The sequence below is a fragment of the Bactrocera dorsalis genome, chromosome 1 (genome assembly GCF_023373825.1).
Source record: "Bactrocera dorsalis isolate Fly_Bdor chromosome 1, ASM2337382v1, whole genome shotgun sequence".
Lineage (NCBI taxonomy): Eukaryota > Metazoa > Arthropoda > Insecta > Diptera > Tephritidae > Bactrocera > Bactrocera dorsalis.
This window is the reverse complement of record NC_064303.1, coordinates 38,548,136-38,572,083: the sequence shown is the minus strand read 5'-3', so window position 1 is coordinate 38,572,083 and position 23,948 is coordinate 38,548,136. Positions and strand designations below refer to the sequence as shown.

The window sequence follows — 23,948 nt, the reverse complement described above, 5'->3', positions numbered from 1 at the left end:
GAGACCGTATAGACGAAAACACTCCAGCTCTAAAAGGTTTCGACGCAGTACCTGCCGGGGGAACCAGAAGAAGGGGATTATCTCCACTCCGTTGGAAAGACCAGGTGGAGAAGAACTTGGCTACACTTGGAATCTTTGGCCCAGTGAAAAGGAAGGACGACTGGCAAATTATTTTTAATTCCGCTGTAACCAAGTACACGGTGTCTACGCCATTAAGGAAGAACTTGAGACTAAGATATTTGGTGAAAGCCGTGTTCCAGTTACTCAGTGGACAAGAATAATCCATGCATATCAAGACGTTTATGTCGTTTATGTTTTTAATTGTTATACCCTGAACAGGATATATTAAGCTTGTCACGAAGTTTGTAACATCCAGAAGGAAGCGTCGGAGACCCTATAAAGTAAATATATAAATGATCAGTATGTTGAGCTGAGTCGATTTAGCCGTCTGTCTGTATGTCCGTCTGTCTGTCTGTATATGTATATACGAACTAGTCCCTCAGTTTTTAAGATACCATTTTGAAAATTCTGTTAATCTAAACTCTTCGACTTCAATTAATGCTAATGGAAATGTGAAGTTAAAAATTAGTACTAGGAACAAAAAATCCCCAGCTGCTTCAACTGTTGTTGGTATTAATGCCAATTGTGATCTCGATGTCGTCATGCCCAAGAAATGGATTCATTTGTCGGCCTTTAAAAACTCAGTCATTGAAGAAGATATTATATATTTTGTTGTTAAGCATGCTAATGTTGATAGAGAGCATCTCTTATGTTATAAATTAATTAAGAAAGATACTGATATTAATAATCTTAAAAGGGTTAACTTTCAAGTTAGGTGTATCCCCATCTTTTTTTAACGCCGTTTTCTCCTCTTCAGTGTGGCCTTCTGGCATAAAGTTGCGTCCATTTAAGTTTTTTCCAAAGGGAGGGGAAAACAGCGCTGCAGATTAGTGGATGAGCCTGTTAGTCACGACTTTTTTCATGCGTTTTCTGCACCTTCTTCAACTGGCTCCTGTCTTAAGGTGTACTACCAAAATCTATCGGGTATTAGGTGTAAACCAAATAATATTCGCAACTTTTCTTCACATTTGGATTTCGACATTATCGTTATTGTTGAGACTTGGCTGAATTCCAGTTACTTTGATAGTGAATATTTTGATTCAAATTTCTATCACGTCTTCCGTAAGGACAGAGATCATGAAAAAACTGGCTGTTCATCACTCTCCGCTAGGGTTTGAGGTGGATACTTATATTTTCGCTCCTGTTAAACCTATTGATGGGCTTGGTTTAATTTTGCATTTTGTGATTTTGAACGACTCAACAATCTGCTCTCTGAGATTAAATGGGATGATTTACTTTCGGGACTTGATACAGCTAATAGTTTCTCGATTTTTAAGAAATCAATTCAGGAATTTTGTCATAATAATATCCCGCTCAACCATATGCAACCATATAAGTTGCCTTGGTACACCAGGCGGTTAAAAAACCTTAGAAATAAATACTACAGAAAATTCTCTTCAACTAAATCTCATGTTTTCTTTGTTCAATATCAGCACTATACAAAACTGTTTAATGAATTGGATAAGTCTCTCTATAAAAGGTTTATTTATAGTACTGAGTCTGCAATTAAGTCGAACCCCAAGTTCTTTTGGAACTTTGTAAAATGTAGAAGAGCGTGTTCGGCCATTCCCTCTGCTCTACACTGGGGTGATAAGTCAGCATGCACTCCTGGCGAAATCTCCAACTTGTTTGCTGAATTTTTCAAATCGAATTATGTTCACGATGATCCCGGTATTAATTCCACTTTTTCGGCTAATAATTTCCCATCCATAAATTTTGGCTCACTGTGTCTTTCACAGGATGATATTGCCAAGGCTATTGGTGACATTAAGTCTTCTTCCAAATTGGATTTGGATGGCCTTTCGCCTATACTTATAAAAAATTGTACTGCCTTGGTATATCCTCTCATGCTTATCTTTAATAAGTCCCTCTCCTCTGGGAATTTTATTTCTGACTGGAAATTGACATGCATTACCCCTATTTTCAAACGTGGTAGAAAGGATATAGTCTCCAATTACAGACCTATTTCTAAACTTTCTACTATTTCGAAAATTTTTGAGTGTTCTGTTAAAAATATATTGAAATATATGGGTTTGTCTCGGATGCTCCACTGTTTCAAACTTAGCGGTTTTTAGCGATTATTGTAGTATGTATTCAGGTAGATTGTGTCTATACAGATTTCTCTAAGGCCTTTGACAAAGCTTCACACAATATTCTAATTAAAAAATTATCATCCTTAGGATTTCACTCGGTCTTCTTGAAGTGGATTAAATCATATTTACGCAATAGACGATGCGTTGTCAGTGTCGATGGAGTGTCATCTGATTCAATCATTGAGTCATCGGGAGTGCCACAAGGAAGCGCTTTGGGTCCACTTCTCTTTGTGCTGTTTATCAATGACATCTCCTGTTGCTTCTCTTTCGCTAACTTCCTGTTATATGCAGATGACTTAAAAATTTTTGCAATATTCAAAAACCCACAAGATGTACTCAAACTTCAATGTGATATTGAAACTTTTTATGATTGGTGCATGAAATCGAAGCTTCTTCTGAATCTAGATAAATGCTCTCAGATCTCTTATGGTAGGGGCCGTAGCATCTTATCTTCAAGTTACAATATTTCTAATTACGTCCTAAAATGTGTTACTGAAATCAAAGATCTTGGGGTAATCTTTGACAACAGATTTTCTTTCAGTAATCACATCAACTACATCACTTTTAAATCATTCTCTGTGTTCGGCTTTGTCGTCGAAATGCTTTAAAATTTTCCGACCCCTACACGTTAAAATTACTGTATACATGTTTTGTTCGGTCCATTTTGGAGTACGCAGTGTTTATTTGGAGACCATATTGCATTTCGTCAATTAATAGGATCGAGCGTGTTCGAAAGAATTTTCTTAAATTTGCTCTCCGCTCCTTAAAGTTCGTTGACCCAATACCATCGTATACATCTTGCTTATTGCTTTTACATCTTAAATTACTTACTATTACTTACTATTAAAATCAACGGTCCATTCTCTGCCTTTCATTTGTTTTCAATGTAATTAATGGAGATATTGACTGTCCCTATTTACTAGGGAAAATTAACTTCAATACTCCTCAGCGTTGTCTCATATATCTTTTCCCATTTTATTATAGAAAGGAAAGTACTAATTTTGCTGGATATGCTCTTTTCAAGCGTGCTATGCGGGAGTTTGATTCGATTTCCGAGAAAGTTCTTTTAGATTTTTCTCACTCTAGGGTATCCTTCATTAATACCCTCAATTCTGTTTTTTAGTTTAAGTTATCTACCCATTTAACTGTAATTTAATTCTCCATTAGTCTGTAAGAATTAATGTTCACAGACTTAACTAAATAAATAAATAAATTTGCAAACGTCATTTTCTCTTCAAGAAGCTGCTCATTTGACGGAGCTGCCGATATCTAACCACTATAACATATAGCTGCCATACAAACTGAACGATCGGAATCAAGTTTTTGTAAGGAAAACTTTCACATTTGACAAGATCTATCCACAAAATTTGATATGCATTATTTTCTAAACCAACAATGTAATCTCCGAACGAATTGTTCAGATCGGTTAACTATAGCATATAGCTGCCATACAAATGTAAATATCTTGCAATAGCCGCTTTCCACTATCAGCTCTTTAGCCAGTTTTGAGTGCAAAAATCTTTAGGAATCAACATGAGTTATTGCTTCAAGTTACTATTGAAAATTCTGTCTGCGGAATCATTGAGGATTGCAGTCTAATACATCTTGAGGCTTCTTTGAATAATATCCAATGAATAAGTTATTCGAGATCGCCATAGAACCTTAATTTATGTATTTAGTTATATGAATATTGAGATATTTATTTTCGTATAGTTAGTATGAAAAGTTGTCGACATATTACGTAAGTTGCCTTTTAAATTTCGGGATCCGAGAACAAAACAACTTTTCATGATCGAAAATCGCTTAAGTGTTATTAAAAATATTCTCCATTAAGATCTATACACGTTTGCAGGAGTTTGCGCCAAATTTCGAAACACTTTCGCCACTCTGATTGAGATGTCTCCAAAGCAAGTTCTTTGAACGCATCTACCGTGTCTTCAAATGTCCAAAAATACTGACATTGTCTTTTATCTTTTACGAACAGGAACAAAAAGAAGTCATTCGTTGCCAACTCAGAACTATACGAAGAATGATTCATGAAATCGATGTTTTAATGCTCAAAAATTCAATTGCTTCAGTCGATGTGTGAGAGATAGCATTGTCGTGGTGAAGTGTGATCCATCTTCGGTGGTCGGATTTCCAGATTTCCTAAAAGACAACTGCCAAACAAATGGTTGTATTCTCCGAGTCTATTATTCTTTATACCGGTGATATGGTTGCGTCTTGTCTACTTTTTCCAAGAAAAAAAAACAAATATTTGTATATAAGTGCTTCGTGCGCAAACAATTTTTGTTGGATTCGGCTCATCTTGAAACACCCTTACAGTTGACTGCTGTATACTTTCGGAATTATCCGCGTAAATCCACTATTTACGATTCCTGCCACTATAATATAGACGTATTTCAAAGCACCGCTATCGCGTTTTGTTAACATTTCTGTTGACAAATCGACACGAGTATTTTTTTTTAATATACTATATGTATATTGAATGTACGCTAGGCCCACTAATGCCCGTAGTTGCCTCTATTTCATAATGGGTCACGCGACGATCTTGCAATATCAGTTTTCGCACAGGATCAACAACTGATTTTGGTCGACTTTCACGAAACTCGCGCCAAAAATTGAGTTAAGTTACTGTTCTTGAGATAATTCACATTTTTGGGTTTAGAAGAATATTTTAAGTTACTTTAAACAACACAAATGGCGCTCATATGTCAAACATTAAATCTAAAATTCAACATACGTACTATATATTAATTATATACGTAACAGCATTTGTAGTTGCTACATAGCTTAAATTGGCGTAACGAAACCGACTGCTACTTCGGTAAACTGCATGAAATGCAAGGCAAACAGCACAAGTTACAAGTAGTTAAAACTTTAAATATTTGAGCCAAGAGGTTGTCAGCAAATATTTGAATTTACAAACTTACAGAGATATGTGCATTAGGGTGTCTGTTATTTCCCAAGTTAAATTTTTGCCCTAAAATCAGGAACTGAACATAAACATACTACAGTGGTACTCCAATATAACGAATGATATAATGTTGGGAGCGTTCGTTAAACTGAAATATTCGTTATATCGGAAACGAAAACTATGTAAATTAATATTGGTACGTATATGTTTAAAAATAACTATTTATTCATGAATTCATAAGCATTGGTTGAAATAAATACATATACAATGGAAAATGCATACAATAAAATTAATAAAAGTTGAATTTTATAACAAAAATATGAGCATTATTCAACTGAAAAGAAATTTGTTATGCTCATTTGCTTTTGTGGGCGAGAAATTTTGAGATCCTGTGCTTTTTTATGTAGGCTTTTCAATAAAAATATTTTTTCCTGTTCCACGTTGTTTTCTTCAGACCATTTGATACACTTCTCAAAGCAGTCGATGGCATCAGGATGGTTTATTGGCGACACAGCTACAACTGCAGCGGTATCACCTTCCTCCTCTTCCGAAATTTCTATAGCTACGTTTAGCTATAGGGTTCTCTTCTACAAGTACATTGTCTGGACTGCTCCATGCTTCCAAATCATCTGTGTTGAAGTTTGATATTCGCTTTTCTTTAACGATTGTCGTCTCAATGTGCAAGCATGTACCTTTAACACTTCTTATCACTTTCCGGCAATTTTTTAAAATTGTGCAAACACTCGATTTTGTAATACCATATTTCAAAGAGATTTCTTTAAGGGTTTCCCTTTTTATTTTCGTCAATTATTTTTAATTTGTCACTCAAGCAAAGCCGTTTCCGAATTGAAGGCATTTTTAAATAATTTATGCGATATGCTCACTTTACCGCACACAACTGATATTTCGCGCAATGAAGCGTGCATAAAAAAATAAATAGAATTCTTTAAAAAAAATAGCTCAATAATAACAAGAACTAACGGGTATTTAACTGCCTGCATTGTTTTTTGTTGTAATACAACCAAAACCAAATACAAACGCCATATATTCGTAATATCGAGTTCATCCAATTTCCAGCCTTCGTTATATAGAGTCATCAATGTATTGAAAAACAGCGTTCGTTATATTGAACATTCGTTATATCGGCGTTTGTTATACTGGAGCACCACTGTATTTATTTTTAATTTAAAAAGTGTCAAAAACATTTCTCTCTTACCTTTTAAAGCAACTACTCTGGTAAAGTGATATTCTGTTTTCGCTTTTCTAAATGTCACAGATCATACAACGTATATAAATGATCAGTGGGACCAGCTATGTTCATAAACTAGTTTGTCAGTTTTTGAGCTATCGAAATGATATGTTGCTGAAGTCCTTTTTTCACTAACACATTTGTCGGAACAGCCAATGTAGGAATACTATTACATATAACTTTAAAGAAATTATTGTTTTCTAAGACCATTTTTAAGTCTTCGAAGAAATTGTTCAAATCGGATCGCTATAGCATATATCTACCATATAAGCTGAAAATCAAAATCAATAGTATATAGATGCGGTGCATTCGAAGTTAACATTTTTCTTTTTTTCATAAGAACATTCCTTTAAAGTTATATGCAATTAAAGTTATGTTAAAATGTACAATGTTGGTATGAAATTGTATACAAAAAATTATTCAGACCTTCTTCATGGAGCAAAAAACTTTTTAGCAGAGAATCACTTTCTCAGACTTGTAGTTTTAATTTTTTAGGAGCTAAACTCTTTATGGCAACATACCACAAATTACCATATAAAATACAATATATGGGAAAAAAAAATATTTTGAAACAATTGGAATTAAAATTAAGAGTTCCCTTATACTGATTGCTTTTACTTAAGACCAAAACTGTAACTTCATGGGTAATTTACAATAAATACAATGAACTAGAAAATAATGGACACCCTAATGCACATATATACCCGAACCTAAACAAGTGAAACCAAGTCTGAGTGCAATAGGTGTTACAGTTGAGGTGACTACTACAAATTTGGTCGGTTGGTTTTGATATTTAAGCATTAGCACCAACAAAATGGTTTGAAGGAGTTGGAAACATTCAGCGTTTGTATACTTTTAGCTGCAGAGGAAAGCGCTTGTAGATGGATAAATTTGCAGATATATTTATATGCACCAACAAAATGGTTTGAAGGAGCAGGAAATTTTTAGCTGCAGAGGAAAGCGCTTGTAAATGGATAAATTTGCAGATATATTTATATGTACAAAGCTAAATGCAGCATAAAACTGCATATACAGATAATTCAATACAGAAATGAACGGAGAGTACTTCATAACCATTGTGGTTTGTAAAAGTGCTGAATGTGCATGCCAAGGAAGTTTCCCAATCAAAAAATTTAAAAAAAAAATAGTTGCACAAACTCACTTGCTGAAACGATGAGAGCATTTCTGTGTTTTAGTAAATTGCCTTTGACATCCGGCAGATGGATAAGCTGCAGAGAAATGCAAGCATTGATGGGGCGGCGCTCGGCTCAAATTACAGGGTAAAGAGTCAACGAAAATAATGTAGTATTAAATATTGACGGTTGGAACAAAAAAATTTAGCATTTGCGTTGAAATCAATATTCACGAATTTATTGTAAGAGAGGCATAGATACAAACGTCAACGAGTTTCAAATAAAACGCTGTATATATTATACGCTAATGGTTGTTTTTATATCTAAAAAACATTTTTATCGAAATGAACCAAAAAGCTACCGGGATAACACTATCCATCCGTCACTCGACCAAAGTGTGGTGAAAAGAGCTCTAAGGCGGCCTAAGAGCAACAAAAATCATAGTGCCATTGGACTGCCCTGAGCTGTTTATTGTTTACCGTAAGGGGCTGAAAAGTCGTATATTCCAGCAGCAAAACACGATTTTAACGGCTAAAAGCTTGAAATACAACTGTACTCTGTCCTTCCTCCAGCGGTCAGGGCTAGATTTTAACCGCGCTAAAGTATGTGACGAAAATCGAATGTGGACTAAGTAATGCTATAATACTCAGCTTGCACTACTTATTATTACAGTCTTTGAATGAGATTCCTTCTAATGTAAAGACAACAAATGTTACCAGTCATTGAGTTTGATGGGTGTGCAACTGGCATTAGCAAAAGCTGCAAAATCTGACCGAAAAATAAAATCTGATATCACGGCGAGCAGTAAGACCTTGGAATTCGCTCCAATCTGCTTATAGTGTGGCAGATTCGTGGTAGCTGTGGTTTAAACTTAATACTTTTCTTCTTCTTAATTGGCGTAGACACCGCTTACGCGATTATAGCCGAGTTAACAACAGCGCGCCAATCGTTTCTTCTTTTCCCTACGAGGCGCCAATTGGATATTCCAAGCGTAGCCAGGTCCTTCTCCACCTCGTCCTTCCAACGGAGTGGAGGTCTTCCTCTTCCTCTGCTTCCCCCGGTACTACGTCGAATACTTTCAGGGCTGGAGTGTTTTCGTCCATTCGTACAACATGACCTAGCCTACCGTGAATATGGAATCATGTGTGGAAGTGGAAGATGGGATCATGTGTAGAAGTTCACGCAAGTGAGGAAAGTTCTCTGATCGCCATTTACTTGAGAGTGGCCAGAAACGATTCTTTTACATATATCCCCCCCGCAGAGTTGTGCGCTGGGTTTGGGACCCGCCACGTAAAAATCGCACCTAATGGAAAGGAGCAACAAGCCTCGGATGAGTGACCCCCTTTTGATGAGGACCATGGCAAACGAATTTAAACTGAATAGCTTATGTGATTTTGTGATTTTGTGCACTGATGATACATTGTATTGACCTATATCCTTTTAAGCACCGAATGTCTCATGTTTGGGAGGTACTCACGTAAAACATAACGAAAGTTGTACTCTGGCCTATCCACAAGAAGTAAGATTCTGTAGTCTTCGCAAATTATCACAGATTAAACCTTCTTAACCTTGCATATAAGCTTCTATTGGAAGTATTAGGTAGAAGATTAACTATTAATAAAGTACATTGTCAGTAAACTGATTGGAATTTGTCAGTGTGGCTTTAGACCTGGCAAATATACCATAGACTAGACTTACAAAATGCATCTGGCGAAGACCCTCGGCAGACGGAATACCTATTCAATGCTATTCCTTATTTGGTATCCTGCATCAATTGAGCACAACCATTAGATCCGCCAAAACCGGGAAAACCTCTCCGAGTAAGTCAGACAAGACGATTATCAATATAATAATAAAACGAGTAATAATATAATCTACAATACAAAAAAATCTAAAAAAAACTATGCTATCGGAATATTCAGATACCAGGTAGCATTTTCCAGCCTAAAAAAGAATCGAAGGAGATTAGTTTTGTAGTAAACGTAACCAACACAAAGTACTTGGAGGCAAAATCTCTAACCCACGGTTATAGTTCTAAAGAATATATACAGTTGTTTTACCCAAGGCCTTCGAAAAATAAATACACCTATGTATATAAACACACATTCATAGCCGTGCACTTAATTAACTCTCACATAAGGATAAGAAGTATTTATTTTTGTCAGTTGAAACGTTAGATTGGTTCATGACATTTACTTTTTGAAGATAATTTCATTTAAATGTTGACCGCGGCTGCGTCTTAGGTGGTCCATTCGGAAAGTCCAATTTTGGGCAACTTTTTCGAGCATTTCGGCCGGAATAGCCCGAATTTCTTCGGAAATGTTGTCTTCCAAAGCTGGAATAGTTGCTGGCTTATTTCTGTAGACTTTAGACTTGACGTAGCCCCACAAAAAATAGTCTAAAGGCGTTAAATCGCATGATCTTGGTGGCCAACTTACGGGTCCATTTCTTGAGATGAATTGTTGTCCGAAGTTTTCCCTCAAAATGGCCATAGAATCGCGAGCTGTGTGGCATGTAGCGCCATCTTGTTGAAACCACATGTCAACCAAGTTCAGTTCTTCCATTTTTGGCAACAAAAAGTTTGTTAGCATCGAACGATAGCGATCGCCATTCACCGTAACGTTGCGTCCAACAGCATCTTTGAAAAAATACGGTCCAATGATTCCACCAGCGTACAAACCACACCAAACAGTGCATTTTTCGGGATGCATGGGCAGTTCTTGAACGGCTTCTGGTTGCTCTTCACCCCAAATGCGGCAATTTTGCTTATTTACGTAGCCATTCAACCAGAAATGAGCCTCATCGCTGAACAAAATTTGTCGATAAAAAAGCGGATTTTCTGCCAACTTTTCTAGGGCCCATTCACTGAAAATTCGACGTTGTGGCAGATCGTTCGGCTTCAGTTCTTGCACGAGCTGTATTTTATACGGTTTTACACCAAGATCTTTGCGTAAAATCTTCCATGTGGTCGAATAACACAAACCCAATTGCTGCGAACGGCGACGAATCGACATTTCACGGTCTTCAGCCACACTCTCAGAAACAGACGCAATATTCTCTTCTGTACGCACTGTACGCATTCGTGTGGTTGGTTTAATGTCCAATAAAGTAAACTGAGTGCGAAACTTGGTCACAATCGCATTAATTGTTTGCTCACTTGGTCGATTATGTAGACCATAAATCGGACGTAAAGCGCGAAACACATTTCGAACCGAACACTGATTTTGGTAATAAAATTCAATGATTTGCAAGCGTTGCTCGTTAGTAAGTCTATTCATGATGAAATGTCAAAGCATACTGAGCATCTTTCTCTTTGACACCATGTCTGAAATCCCACGTGATCTGTCAAATACTAATGCATGAAAATCCTAACCTCAAAAAAATCACCCGTTATATAAACACACATTCATAGCCGTGCACTTAATTAACTCTCACATAAGGATAAGAAGTATTTATTTTTGTCAGTTGAAAGCATTGTATTAAAAAGGTAACTAAAAATGTAAGCCACAGAAAAGGTCTTATCCATGGCAACGATGCAATTTTCGAAGAAATTGTTCAGATCAGGACACTTTTGTTTATTTTCTGTCATACTTTGGTATTTGTGAAGGCCATTATAGCTTCAGTGCAACCGAAGTTTTTCTTATATAGATAGTTTTAGTTTATTCAAGTTTTTTGGTTCAGATTCTAAACTTGCCAGATTATTTGCATTAACTTTAAATTAAGACTTTCGGCTCATTTTTTTGATATAGGTTTGTTACAAGTTATTCCTTATTACATACAAAAGTGCAATAAATCAATAACTAAATAAGCCAGAGACATTAAATTTTACCACTAATATGTTATGAGAGAGCATTATCTGAATCCCCCGAAAATTGGGCGAAGGCCGTGGCACCGACCTTGTTGTTCGTGAAATCCCATATCTCGGGATCCGAATAACCGATCTCAACTAAATTTTGTGCGTATCTTTTTTTTCTTACATTCCTATGTTACAGTGTGAAAATATACAAAATTGGACTCTACAACCTCGCCTACTTCTCATAAAACACAATTTAAATTCTATTCGGTTCTTTCGAATTCCAGGACACAACTCAAGAAGTAATTAATATAACTCAATAAAAATTTGCAGTAATAATTCTCTTAAAATAGAAAACCTAAACATTTTCGAAATCCAACCAAAACTGTGCAAGACCCTCGGTATCAAATATGCAGACTCCAGTATCTTTAGTTGACTTTTGTGCAAGTTTTGGGTTTTTTTGAAAGAACATTGAAACCATTTCTTCTTTCTTTATCTTAAGATCCATATATATATTTCTGTTGAAGAATAATTATCCAACATTTTTTATTTCATATCGAAATAAGCTTTTATATTATCAATTTTATTTAAGTTGGTAGTAATCTTAGTATCATTAAAAATTATAACTTGCGGAAAACTTTCCTGAAAAGGTAAGTGTAATGCTCGTCTGGTATTTTTTTTTTATATTTCTTTATTTATTGGATCTGCTTAGTAAAGCCTAGCAATAAGTATTCAAATCTTACATCTATTTAAAACAAAAGAAGCTCAAGAATGTGGTTGAGCTATTTTGGTAGAACGTTGCTCTCTAGTAGGATGGTAGATCACTTCTTTTTAAACGTGTTTGATTGTACGAATTTGCTAAGGCATTGGCCAATGGGTTTGGTTGTTCGCGAATAAATATATCTCATTCCGCTGTCCTCTATCTCTTTCTTTACCATAGGAATATTAAGATCTTTATGAATGTTTTCAGTACGGATGTACCATGGTGCACCCGTGATTGTTATAAGCAGTTTTGATTGGAACCTTTGTATTATAGGTTAATCGAACCTCAGAACCGATTATTCGAATATTCGGTTTGTAACCGCTCGTAAGAATATTAAACGATTTGTACTATTTTAATGGTAGTAACGTTGTGACGCTTCGTATAGTCGTTCGACTATGACTACTACTGTGATTATTCGAATAGTTGCTCTTCTGCGAGTTTTTGAATAAATGGAAATTTTTGAAATCGAAGCAATCTTTAAATTTTTATTTTAAATATGTGAAAATGCCAATAGTCTAGAACTCTAATAGCAACCATTAGAATAATTGTAACATTATTTCGATTCATTTGTATACCCTGCACAGGATATGTAAAATTGACACGAAGTTTGTAACACTCAGAGGGATACGTCCAAGGTCTTATAAAATATTATATAGATAAAACATCAGCATGACAAGTTAAGTCAATTTAACCATGACCGCCTGTTTATCTGTCTGTATATACGCGAACAAAGCTTTCAGTCTTTGAGATACCGATCTGAAATTTTGCATACATCCTTATCCCCCAAAAATCCCCCTCATTAGTCCGAACGGTCGATATTAAACCACTATAGCATATAGCTACCATACAAGCGGAAATACCTTTAAGAAATCAGGAAAGATTTATTTTTTATGGTAATAATGCAATCTCTAAAGGAATTTCTCAAAGTTCTTATAACAAATGTTATAGCTTCAGAATTGGCAGCAGCAATCTGTTGACTGATGCAATTATGTGTATGAAACATAAATTTATGTATGTATATGTGCACGTAATGAAATTTAAAACCATATTCTTGTTACGTTTCAATAAAAAAAATATGTGCACGTAAATTTGGATAGTTGTGTGCATAATGATATACACAAATGGAAATCTCACCCAAGAATCAAAAGAGACGTACTTGGTGTCTAAATATAGCCTTTCAAGCTAGATTTATTCCACAGTGACTAACTAAAAGATGTCTGCATTTACTAACTTATGTGATAATTTTGCTTTCTGGGTTTATATCCGATTTAGGCTATCAACAAAAATTAAAAAAAAAAACATATCGACAGTGGGGAGTAGGGTGGCCCATATTATATAGGCGAAAAACTAAATCGGGTTTACAGATCGGGGCACCCCCCAAATTTTTTGCTATCGCCAAAACAAATATTCTGGGAAAGTTTCAATTTAATATTCCAACGGGAAGAGGGTGCTCAATGACATATAACATTAAGGAAAAAATGAAAAAATCCGCAATTTTGGTAATTTTTTTTAATAAGTACAACTACGTAGGAAGTAATAAATTCATTTATTTTATAGAATAATGTTAATAAATAACGCAATCTTATATAATAATAAAGAGGGATAAAAAAACATGGCTTATTTCTTTGAAGTTGCCGACCCCAAGCTTTTAACAACTGCTCTCTTTGTCGTTTTTGTCGGAACCCACTTTCTATTAGCTTCTACCACTTGTAGGAGCAACTGCTTCTCTTCTTCATCATTTGTTAGAAGCTTATTGAAGTCTTCAAACAGTTTGACTCCACGCTCAGCAATATCATTAACAACTTTCAGGTTTCTTACGATTTGTTTCCCTCCAATGTAATGCTGATTGATGTTCCATTCATTTGGATCTGTGTTTAAAAACGTTGAATTTATCTTTAACTTTTCAAACACCTGCAAAGATCTTTGATTGGCAAAATCGGCCAATTCGGCTTGGTCACTTAAAAGTGACGAATCACCTCTTACTTTTCGGTCAGTAGGTTCACACCTTATCTTTTTGACAATTTCAGCCTTTGCATTATTTGTTACTTTATCTGAGAACAAACTCAACCCAACTAATTCATCCGAGAGGTACCAAAGATGGGATTTTATAGCCTTTTTAACCACTTCACTTATTTGTGGATCAATAGCTTCATAAGTGGTCATGTCTTTCCATAAAGAAAGGTCTGACCAAGGAGCATTTGCAGCCATAGGAGCCTCAAACCAATATTTCACATATACAAGCATTCCAAATTTCACAAAGCGTTCTAGCTGTGATTTTTCCCTTTGTGTGGTTTCAAAAACATCTTCCTCACGAAACAAGAAGATTTTGATGGCGTATAAGAGTTTTGCCATCCAGCGAGCACGGTGTAAGGCACCCGGAGCTCTCCAATGAACGTTATCTAGAAAATGACCCAGGCCTAGTAGTGATAGCTCTATTAACTCCATGTAATCGTCTCTGGATTGGGTTTCCGTCATTAAGATACCTAATAAAGAATTTACTGCATTAACATTTAAATTGTCATTTCCAGTAGCTTTTTCCAATGGTTTAAAGTTATTTAAGTGAATTGATGGCCATGCTGCCTGAAACCTTTTAAACAAGGGAATGTCAGGAGAGCTGGATGGTCCAAAACAAAGAGTAAATACCTTACTGAGAACAATCTCTAAAATATGATGCCTGCATGCTAGCCATAATAGATCTTTGCCAGTTTTATGTTCCAGCAAAACACAAGCTCCATTTTTCAACCCTGTATTGACGGCTGTAGTGTCAAAACACATGCCGACTATATTTTTCTCCAAATCCCATTCTGTTAGTACGTCATATACTGCATTAGCCGAGTTATGGCCAGTGCCACTTACAAGTTTTGGTACTCCAAGCAATTTTTCCTTACCGTCTGCAGAAACTAATACTGGCAAACGATCTACTTTTTCATTGCTCAAAATATCGGGAAGAATCTTACCATCCCAATGAACTATAACTGGATCATCAAAAGAAACAGATTGCTTTATTTCCTCAAATATAAATTTTCGCCCTTGTTTTCTTTGGCGTTGAATAGTGCTGCGTGATAATGGCAACGAGCTAGGGTCTTGGCCCAGTGCTGCTGCGATTGGGACCATCAACCTCAAGGCTTCTCTATCAGACACTTTATTGCGGTCTAAAGAGCTTATCACATGTTTAGAAAACAAGTTTTGCTTAGCAGCCTTCACAGGTTTGTCACTGCTCGGCTCATTAGCATGATGGTCAGTGATCTGGTACCGGGAGCTCTTCTTTACAAAAGTTGAAACTGGATATTCTTCATCTTCAGAGGAACAGGAAGTGTCACTAGAGAATCCAATTTCGAAATAAGGCTCATACATTAAAGATGTCCCTTTGGAGGTACTAGGTGTTGTTTCTAAGAGCTGGGCTTTTCGTCTTCTCTCTTCATCTTCGTTAAATCTCTTTAAAGTTCTTTCCTGCTTTTTGGCTAAGCTTTTGTCAACTTTAGTCATAGCCATTTTTCGCTGGTCTCGCTGATCTGCTAGAAATTTACGGTCTTCTTCAATCTTTATCAAATTTGAAGCATCTGCATGAGCTATATCAAATAAAGAGTCAAGCTCAGATGTAAATTCATCTTCACGAGCTTTTTGATGTTTTGAATTACGAGATTTATTTTTTTTTAGCAACAACCACTTTGAATGGAGTTTCTCAATCTTATCAACGCAGTGTTTAATTAATCTTGTTGGTATGAGAGCTCTTTCCCATAACTGAGTTACCTCCTCAACTGTCATATGACTTGCACTACGCACTAAATTAAATTTATGCAAGTGCCAGTGAAAACGCAAAAGCACTTGCCGATTAGTAGGTAGTTGATTTAGTCTTAATAGAGATTCCACATCTGTAATACCCAAAAGGAAAACACGGTCACACTGCCTTGTTGCAGGAGAATTGGACGCCATGGTTTTTCATAAATTATTGATGAAATGTTTAAAACAGGTATCACTTTAAGTACTATTATGAGAATTATTTCGTAATAATATTAAGTTTTGTCAATCTAGATCTTATTGATAATATTTTTCTGCATCTGTTTTAGATATTTGAAACACCTGCAACAAAGAAACAAAAATAATTATTAAAATATGGATTTTTTATTTTTTCGACTTTTTGTTATCAATCGTGAAACTTTGGGTTCTTTGAGCACCCTTTTCCCATCCATCAAAAAATCTGAAAAAATTACAGAGGTATATTGAACCCCATACTAAAAAAATGGAGGGGTGCCCAGGGTGAATTTTTGAAGTTAGTTTTTTTGGGCCACCCTAGTGGGGAGCATTAGTGAGTACATGGTGCTTAGTAAACTTCAATTTTATTTATATTACAACAACAGAAAATATCAAAGTCCAATAACAAATTAATAAAAACCAAAACAACCTGCATGTACTCAATAAATTTTTAAATAAAATTGAAGCACCAAACAAATAAAAACAAAATTGTTGTTGTTATCTTTATTATTACTCTTGTTATGCATTAATAAGTACAAAAATATCATCTATGTACTCATTAATGCTCCCCACTGTACCTACTCATATATATATATATAAGCTCGAACGTCGATAAATGGTAAAACTGTCAAGCATTATAACTCACCTCCTAGCTGTTGGCAAATAAATTACCAACAAGTGTGAATTATTTAACTTGCGCTTAAATATACACTTTTATAGTTATTCCGTAGTTCCGAGGTAAACTTTCTACACAGTGGTAAAACCAACAATAAACTCCTCTATCAGCAACAATAGGCACACTCTCGCAATGCCTTCGCCTGTGCCAACAACTAGACAAAGCGCTATTCCCAGTTAGCCTCTGGCAGTGAGATGTTTTCACCCGCTACGAAGTAAGCGAAAAATATATTCCTAATATTAATATTTATATTTTTACGCTTGTAATAAGAGTTATTCCACCTTTTGCTTTATTTTTCTTTTGATTAAAAACTAGTTAACTTGTTTTCGTCTAATAGCGGTTTGAGGTGGCTGTGGTCAGATTATGATCATTTATTACAAATCGTACTCACTCTATTACAAAGAAGTGCTTCTACCAAGTTTCATCCATATACCTTATCATGGATGGACGGACAGACTGAAACACAGGACTCGTTTTGTCATTCTGCTTATTTATATATAACATATTATAACACTATATCTAACTCGATTTTTTTGTGGTCATACAAAAAACCCATTAGGCGAACAAAACTATTGTACTCTGTAGTAACATGTTGCAAGACCACAAAAATGTTGCGAAAGAATTCAAAACAAATTTTTTCAAGGAAATCATAAAAGAATAACAATTAAATTTGGTATTTTATTAATTTAATTTAAAGAACTCACTTAGTTTTATTAAAATATATTAATCCCGTCAACGGAAATTATATTAAAGTCATCATCATGTGTGATATAAACTCAATTGTCGTTTTTCGGTTGGATTGTGTAAATTCGTCCTAATGCATTAGTTGATAACACACCTGGATGTCCATCTACTGCTTTGCCTTATTTTCTGTGTAAACATTTCTTTGACGATGCATTCTATGTATAATATCAAGGTACATATTTTCGAATGTCCTCGCAAATGGATCATTGACGAAAGTTGAACAATTTTGTTGCTGGCGGTGTTTCTACAGGCTGTACTGGATTACCTGTGTTGAAATACACTCTTTGGCCATTCTCCAAATTAACTGCGAAACGCACTACAATCGGAAAACGTTCATGAATTACAAAACTAAATATCCTACAAAGCGCTTTAGTGCAGCTCACGTATCGACCGTATAGTTCAAGACCAGTACCACCATGTTGCTTCCTTTGGTGACGTACTTACAGCCGTATTTTATGGATTACAACAAACTGTAATACTCAACATTGATGTGAGTTTTGAATGTGAATTAGACAATAATAGTGAATACAGTACGATAAATTTGTTTTCAACTTCGATATTCACTCTTCTAAATTGAATACTGAATGTTCTACCATTGTCGTCTGGTGAGCGACGCTGACAGAGTGGATATCCATCATTTCTAGTTTGTGTTTCCGAAAGAAAACCACGTGGACAGTATTTTGTGCATTTATTGTCAGACATACAAATCGAAGTGGGATTGTAGTGTCCGCAAAGTCCAGGAACCCTATTGGTTTGTATCACTTCGTACTGGATCTTTCTTTGCATCAGGAATTTCCGTATGATTCAATGATTTCATCAATTTTATCTCGTGTAACCACCATCCAAAGAAGAATGTGTGCGTGCGGCAAACCTCTCTTTTGTCACTCAACAGAGTACATCTAGCATATACTTTGCTTCAAGATAAAGTCCATCGAAGCTGTTGCTTGAAAAGTCTTGCTGTGACATAGTGACGATCGCTTGCCGCACGTATGGCATCGCATCCTGGGAGTACTCGGTCATGAGCCTTTGGCTGCTATTGTAAGTTGATGCCAAAAAGAACGCCGACCGATATTAATGCGACCTGTTCGTGGCATCGTAACAAATTTCAATCTGTAATTGATCACTTTGTGTGCAACACGCATAACATTTTCACTGAATAATTTTCAATAATTTTTGAAACAAACGACGAAAAATTTACTTTTAGGAATTTTCCAACTTTTCCTGAAGAAAAGCATACAGGTTTTTTTTATTTCTAAACCTTCCCCGATCCCCATAGAACATTCTCTGAAAATGTCATCAAGATTGGTTCAGTCGTTCCTACTAATAAACAAACATTTATTCGTTTGTATGGAAAAAAAGAAAGGGCTGGTTTTAGGGGTTTTCCGGCAATTATTTGAATTTTTCTTGCCGTAAAAACCATCCCTGAACCTCAATGAACATTTAAAAAAAAGAATTATCAAATTTGGTTCAGTCGTATTAAAGTTATGAGCGTACATACATTTTGGTGATTCATTTTTATTTATATGTATACATACATAGTATGTAGATAAGATTACATACTCGTATAACATTTTGTCTATATATTTTATGTAGGAAATAATAAGAATTGGTGATTTATTATATAATAGATGTGGCTTTATTAACATTCAAAAAGCAACTGTCCCGTTTGTCTGTTACGCGCCTCGTGTATTCGTCAAGTTGGTATTGACTATTGCTACTATAGCATGGTTGCATTCTTTCGTATTATGCAGTTTAAGTTAAAATGTAAGTAATAGTTGTTTAGTTAGAAAAATGTAGGTAAGTAATAATATATATAATGATATATTAATATAAATATGTCTGTCCGCTTCGAGTCGTCCGTCCGTGTATGTCTCCTACATTTATAAACTGTACGGTTTAAGGACAGGTGGAAATTGGGTATCATTATATAAGCCATAGAGGGAAATTATAAGCAATTTTATAATTAAATTAGCCTAAGCCCGCGGTTACGCTCATTTAAGACTTGAAGTATAGTTTTTTTTTACATATGAATTGTTTTGACTTTTAACTACGAAAAGTGAAAGCACGATTAGTTCCAAATCACTAATTATACGACGCCGGAAAAGGTTGCGATAGATTCTGGTTGCGCAACCTTCCATATAAAAGTAACGCAAAGTTGCGCAACCTCGCTCCATCCATATGAATGTAACGCAACCTTGTCTGCGAAGATGTGCGAGCAGCAAGCGAAGCGGTGACAATCGGCGATCGTTTGTTCGTTTCTTTCGGCACAGCTCGGCCGACACAACAACACAACACAATGTTCCATGCTTATGCTGTTGTTGTTTTTGTAGAACAATGTTTCAATTTTTGGTTGGTGACATATTCACATGTGTGCGCATATGTATGTTTGTATGCTTGTGCATTATTGAAGTTATAGTTCTTTTTCTTTCGTTTGCCTTTCTGCGAATTCTGAACTATTTTACGTATGTTTTGGTTGAAATACTCTGCGTTGGCCTTTCAGAATCACACAGAATCATTTCTGTGGTTGTGAACTGACCCACCAGGACGAGGTATATGGTTTTATCTGGGAGCGTGAGATTTAAGAAAATCGCTCGCTTACAAGGGATAAAATGACTTCTGAGTGGCGATTTTAAAGAATAAATTCACAGAATCATTTCTGTGTATTTTGGAATTCTATACTAAGAAATATTTATTTGTATACTAATACGATGTTAAAAGGCATACATCTTCTATCCTATCTTGTGTATCTGCACATGCTCATATGAGTGTATGTATACGCATGTGCGCGCATTGACTTGCATGTTCATACATTCATATATACTTATATGTACATATATTTGCATACATTGCCGAACAAATAAATCACAAGCATACAAACATACATATGCATACACATATGAATATGTCACCAACAAAAAATTGATCTTCACAAGTCAATCCGGCAGCCAAATTGGCGAAGAACAAAAGAGATATGATTACGCTGCATATTCTCTTCCGCAACGAAGAGACGGAACTACTTTCTGAGTCAAAATTCATTCATTTAGACTTTGCTTTATTCTTCATTTTATGTGCATAATAAATTTATAAAATGTGAATTTAAGTTTTCTAGTTTTCTTTCATACAAAATGATATGCATTTCTGAATATCACTAAGAAGTATAACTTCATCCGCGCGTAGGGACTCCACGCACCTTTTTTTTTTTCAAAAAACAACGTCGCGTTGTGTAACAATGCCTTCTGACTACCAAGATGTCATGAAATGCATTATTCTTCTTCTTCTTAAATTGGCGTAGACATGGCTTACGCGGTTATAGCCGAGTTAAAAACCGCGCGCCGTCATTTCTTCTTTTCGCTACGTGGCGCCAGTTGGACATTCCAAGCGAAGTCAGGTCCTTCTCCACCTGATCCTTCCATCGGAGTGGAGGTCTTCCTCTTCCTCTGCTTCCCCCGGCGGGTAATGCGTCGAATATTTTCAGAGCTGGAGTGTTTTCGTCCATCCGGACAACATAGACCTAGACAGCGTAGCCGCTGTCTTTTAATTCGCTAAACTATGTCAAAGTCGTCGTATATCCCGTACAGCTCATCGGTCCATTGATTGTGATATTCTTCGTGGCCAACGCGCAAAGGACCATGAATCTTTCGCAGAAATTTTTCTCTTGAAAACTCGCAACGTCGACTCATCCGTTGTTGACATCGTCCAAGCCTCTGCACCATATAACACGACAGGAATAATGAGTGACTTATAGTTTGGTTTTTGTTCGTCGAGAGAGGACTTTGCTTCTCAATTGCCTACTCAGTCCGAAGTAGCACCTGTTGGCAAGAGTTTATCCTGCGTTGGATTTCCAGGCTGACGTTGTTGGTGGTGTTGATACTGGTTCCTAAGTAGACGAAATTATCTACAACTTCAAAGTTATGACTGTCAACAGTGACGTGGGTGCCAAGTCGCGAGTGCGACGACTGTTTGTTTGATGACAGGAGATATTTCGTCTTGCCCTCGTTCACTGCCAGACCCATTTGCGTTGCTTCCTTGTTCAGCCTGGAGAAAGCAGAACTAACGGCGCGGATGTTGAGGCCAATGATATCAATATCATCGGCATACGCCAGCATCTTATAAAAGATTGTACCTGCTCGATTAAGTTCTGCAGCTCGAACTATTTTCTCCAGAAGCAGGTTGAAAAAGTCACACGATAGGGAATCGCCTTGTGTGGAACATCGTTTGGTATCAAATAGCTCGAAAAGGTCCTTTCCGATTCTGATGGAGCTTTAGGTATTGCTCAACGTCAATTTACACAGCCGTACTGGTATTGCGGGGATACAAAATTCAGACATCGCGGTATACAGGCAGCTCCTTTTCGTGCTGTCGAAAGCAGCATAGTGAATATCTGGTCGGTTGTTGATTTGCCAGGTCTAAAGCCACACTGATAAGGTCCAATCAGTTGTTGCCGGTGGGCTTTAATCTTTCACACAATACGCTCGATAGAACCTTATATGCGATTTTTTATGGATTGGTAGAGCACACTTAAATTCCAATCGTTGGGCATGCTTTCATCCGACCATAATTTTACAAAGGAGCTGATGCATGTCCTTATCAGTTCTTCGCCGCCGTGTTTGAATAGCTCGGCCGGCAATAAGTCGGCCCCTGCCGCTTTGTTGTTTTTCAGGCGGGCAATTGCTGTTCGAACTTCTTCGTGGTCGGGTAGTGGAACGTCTGCTCCATCGTCATCGATTGGGGCATTATTACTGGCAGTGAATCTTGGTGTTCATAAATACATATATGAACATGACTCTTTTATTTCTTAAGATATAATTATATATAGAAAATTATATTTGTGACACAAGTACATTAATACATTGAATATACACATGTAAACAATAACTTAAATAAAAAAATAACAGTCCACTAAGTGTCAAGTGCAATAGTAAGCAACAAAATTGTAATATGAAATTTTGCTCAAAAAAATGTAAAAAATCATTGCCTATTGAATAAAACTCATAAAATAGTATATATGTACATAAAACTAGTATAAATATACAAACATACATACACCAAATACTGATGCAACATATGCAGCAACTGATAACAGACTATCTATGGTGTGCACCGTTTGAGTGTTATGCGTAATTTGAAAGAAGGTATTCATAAAACGAAGCCGAAATGATGGGCCAATTGCATTATGATAATGCACCGTCGCATTTCTACTACGATTCTTCGTGATTTTTCGCCAAATTTTAACTAATATTATGTTGTCAAAAAGGTCTTCGTGTGGCACCCATACATCGAGCTTCTTAGTGACTCCAAGCTTCTTCAAATGGTTTTATAACGGATTGATGACTACTTTGCCGGCCTCTTTCGACCAATTCAGCGATTTTATCGCAATTTTCGACGACAGGCCTTCCGGAGCGTGGCGCATCTTCGACCACCTCTACACCAGAACGAAAACTTTGGAACCATCGTTGTGCGGTGGAAATGGAAACTGTATCGGGTCCATAAACTGTACAAATTTATTGGCGGCTTGACTGTAAAGTGTGCCGTATTTTCTCTTTATTTTGCTCCATGTTTGCGACGCTATAACTCATGAACGACGACTTAAAAGAACACGACAATCAATCAAACAAGTGTAAGCGCGTGAAATGGGCTTTTCAAAAAGGTATAGCATGACCCGATGCGACGAATAAAACTAGAACTATGCTCTTTCAGCGCCAACTAGCAAAAATACCGCAAGACTTTTTTGACAACCTAATATCTTGCCGCAACCTCCGTATTCGCCAGATTTAGCTCCGTGTGATTTCTGGATATTCAGCAAACTCAAACATCCGGTGCGGGGAAAACGTTTTGACTCAATAGAAGACATTAAAAGTGAATCGATAAGCGAATTGAAGGCAATTCCAGAAATTGACTTTGGCAACAGTTTGGAGGATTGGAAAAAACGTTAGCAGAAGTGTACGAGGGCTGCTATATATATTTCTGGCCTAATAATGAAAATAGGAATATTTATCAACGAAAATAGTTTTATTGTTTTTCAAAATATTCTCCATCAAGATTTATACACTTTTGCATGCGCTCAAACCAATTTTCGAAGCACTTTTTCCACTCCGATTGAGACACCTCCAAAACATGGTTTTTGAATGCTTCAACAGCATCTTCTGGCGACGAAAATCGTTGACCACGCATTATTTTCTTGATGATGAGAAGTCATTGGGTGCCAAGCCAGGGCTGTACGACGGATGGCCCATCAATTCTACGAATTGGCCGGTCAAAAAGGTGCTGGTTTGAGCCAATGTGTGAGAACTCGCATTGTCATGGTGCACAATGATTCGTCTTCTTTTGTTCGTTTTTCGAATTTCTCCGAAGGCTTCAGGCAAACAAATGGTGGTGCACCACTCAGAATTGACCGTTCTACGTTGCTCAAGCGGAACAGTCGCCACATGACCAGTTTTGCCGAAAAAACAGGCGACCATTTGCTTCGAAGTGCTTCTTCCACGAACAAC

General features: G+C 36.4%; 1 pseudogene; it reads left to right on the top strand.

The window, feature by feature from the left end:
• The first annotated feature begins 19,959 nt into the window (after positions 1–19,959).
• LOC125776010 (small nucleolar RNA U3) lies at positions 19,960–20,085 on the top strand (annotated as a pseudogene).
• Positions 20,086–23,948: the final 3,863 nt, after the last annotated feature.